Source organism: Vanellus vanellus (assembly GCF_965231255.1).
Source record: "Vanellus vanellus genome assembly, contig: HAP1_SCAFFOLD_45, whole genome shotgun sequence".
NCBI lineage: Eukaryota > Metazoa > Chordata > Aves > Charadriiformes > Charadriidae > Vanellus > Vanellus vanellus.
Window position 1 is genome coordinate 1,445,631 of NW_028128545.1, and position 3,283 is coordinate 1,448,913.

Here is a 3,283-nt window from a genome sequence, read left to right on the forward strand (position 1 = left end):
GGCATCCCTCCCCTCCAGAATGTTGACTGCTCCACATATCTTGGTGTCATTGGCAAACTTGCTGAGAATGCACTCCATCCCAACACCTATGTCACCAACAAGGATGTTTAACAGCACCGGTCCCAGTACCGACCCCTCTTTCCCTAAGGAAAGCCACGCGTCATTGCTCGCCACTTGGACACAGAGCTCTTGACCGCAACTCTCATTTTCTTTCTAGTGGCTGCTGTGTTTCAGATTTGGTAGGAAAGGAATGTCAATAATACATATTGTTTTAGCTGTTGCCAGGTGTTATTCATATTTTTCAAGGACTTTATTTTCAGCTGTCCATCGAAGCTAACAGGGGCCTCGAGAGAACGATGGAATGGGCAAAGATATATTCCATTCCATAGAGGTCATGCTCAGTATTTGGATGGGTTCAGCCAGGGGGCGGGTATGCGCGAGCACTGCTCGGGCAGGTACCGATTCACTGAGTGGTGAGAGTGACGTGTATTGTCATTAGTAGCAGCAGTAGTAGTAGTAGTGTTGTTGGTGCTGTTGTTGTTTTCCTTTTCTGTTATCATTCTGTTAAACTATCTTTACTTCAATGCATAAGTTTGGAGTTTTTTGTTGGTTTTTTTTTTCTTTCCTTTTCCCCTCTTTTTCTCCCTCTTCTTCCTGCCCTTCTGGGGGAAGGAGGTGAACTGCACCAGTGGCTGCATGGCCCTAGCTGCTGGCTGGGGTTAAACCACGACACCTGTGCTGAGGACTCCAGAGCTGGACACAGCACTCCAGGTGGGGCCTCAAAAGAGAGGAGTAGAGGGACAGAATCCCCTCCCTTGCCCTGCTGGCCACACTTGTTTTGATGCAGCCCAGGCTTTCTGGGCTGTGAGCACACAGTGTGTGCTCATGTCCAGCTTTTCATCCCCCAGTACCCCCAAGTCCTTCTCGGCAGGACTTCTCTCAACCCCTTCATCCCCCAACGTGTACTGGTGCTGGGGGTTGCCCTGACGCAGCTGCAGGACCTTGCACTTGGCCTTGTTGAACTTCATGAGGTTCAAATGGGCCCACTTCTCCATCTTGTCCAGGTCCCTCTGGATGGCGTCCCGTCCCTCAGGCATGTCAACCGCACCACTCAGCTTGGTGACTCCATCTTGGGTGATTTCTCACTTTGTGGGGCTCCATTCAGTACCCACCCCAGGCATTCACTGCTCCTGGGGAGCATGGGGGATCTTCATGCAGCTCCATTTCCCCCTTGAGAATAAAGTTGTCGGTCATGTCTTGTATGTGACAGCCTTGGCTATGTCACTCAGTGACCAGCAATTGCTTCCACTGTCATACATGATGACGAGTCAGTCACAATGTGACTGGGTGACTAAAAGGTCACAATGTGACTGGGAGGTTTTTGCTCATGCTGCTGTGCGGAACCCAAAGCAAAACCAGTCTTTTTGGGGATGCCATTACTCAAGCCTACTCCTGAGACCAGCTTTGGAAGAAAGCTGTTTTGTGCCTGTTATTTTGTGTTATGTTTGTGCATAGCACAAAGGAGATACCATTTTGTTATAGAGATGCTGTGAGAGTTTCAGCTCTGACCTAGTGTTAGGCACCATTATAGAGGCACAATTTGAGATAGTGGGTTAATGCCCCTGTAGAAGTGGAAGAAAACCAAACATCCCAGCAGGAAGATGCTACTACAAAAAAAAAAAAAAAAAAAAAAAAAAAAAGAAAAGCATGACTATAATAATGAAGAGAAATAAGGAAAGCTCAGGACTGGTGTAGAACATCTTTTGAGTCATCTGTGGAGAGAGATGGTAAGTTTATTGATACTTAGAAGGTGACCATGAAATCAGTTTTCTAAAGCAATCTTTGAGCTCCTGGTTCCTCATGCTGTAGATGAGGGGGTTCACTGCTGGAGGCACCACCGAGTACAGCACTGCGACCACCAGGTCCAGAGATGAGGAGGAGATGGAGGGGGGCTTCAAGTGGGCAAACACTGCAGTGCTGAGAAAGAGGGAGACCACGGCCAGGTGAGGGAGGCACGTGGAAAAGGCTTTGTGCCGTCCCTGCTCAGAGGGGATCCTCAGCACCACCCTGAAGATTTGCACATATGACAGCACAATGAAAGCAAAACATGCAAAGGCTAAAGAGGCACTGACCACAAGAAGCCCAACTTCCCTGAGGAAAGCATCTGAGCAGGAGAGCTTGAGGATGTGGGGGACTTCACAGAAAAACTGTTACAGGGCATTGCCCTGGCAGAGGGGCAGTGAAAATGTATTGGCCATGTGCAGCACAGCATAGGGAAAAACACTGCCCCAGACAGCTGCTGCCATGCGGACACAAGCTCTGCTGCCCAGGAGGGTCCCGTAGTGCAAGGGTTGACAGATGGCAACATAGCGGTCATAGGACATGACAGCAAGAAGATAAAACTCTGCTGACATGAAAAAGAAAATGAAAAAGACCTGTGCAGCACACCCTTGATAGGAGATGGCCCTGGTGTTCCAGAGGGAATTGGCCATGGCTTTAGGGAGAGTAGTGGAGACGGAGCCCATGTCAAGAAGAGAGAGGTTGAGGAGGAAGAAGTACATGGGGGTGTGGAGGCGGTGGTCGCAGGCGATGGCAGTGATGATGAGGCCGTTTCCCAGGAGGGCAGCCAGGTAGATGCCCAGGAAGAGCCAGAAGGTCAAGAGCTGCAGCTCCCGTGTGTCTGCGAATGCCAGGAGGAGGAAGTGGGTGATGGAGCTGCTGTTGGACATGTGCTTCCTCTGGGTATCTGTTATTATTAACTGTGGTTATCTGTTAAGGAGGAAAAGGCAGTACTGAGTCAGGCCAGACTTCTCCCAGCATAGTGTATTGCATGCCTCTTTGCAGCCCCACATTCAGACTTTCTGTCCAGGAGCACCTCTCTGCATCTGCCTCACTTGAGCTCTGGGTTTTGCTGGCTGAGGCTGCCACTGGGAGCCCGGACTCTGCAATGGGCTCCCGAGAATTCCTCCTTGCTGTGCAGCAAGAGGGAACCAGGGCAGCAGAGCGATCTCCAATTAAATGTAATCATGTTATATCAAAGAGCTTTTATACAAGTCGCCAAACTGCACAGCAGAGGAGAGGGGATTTTTATTTTCTTTATTTTGTTCTGGTTGCACCTGCCCTATTTCTGAGGGGTTTGGGATGGCTGAAATCACTGACATTTCTAATGCACTCCAGGTGAAGCCTTGTGGGTGCTGAGATGCAAAGGGATCATCCCTTAGTGCAGAGAGAGGAGACCTGTTCTGCCCATCAGCCCTCTTCTCCGCTGCCCTGTGCTGGCAGC

General features: G+C 49.9%; 1 pseudogene across 1 annotated transcript; it reads right to left on the minus strand.

Annotated features, from left to right (window-relative positions):
• Nucleotides 1-1,793: 1,793 nt before the first annotated feature.
• On the minus strand, nt 1,794-2,729 carry LOC309684246 (olfactory receptor 14J1-like; annotated as a pseudogene). Its single transcript has one exon. The product of its transcript is annotated as an olfactory receptor 14J1-like (transcript).
• Nucleotides 2,730-3,283: the final 554 nt, after the last annotated feature.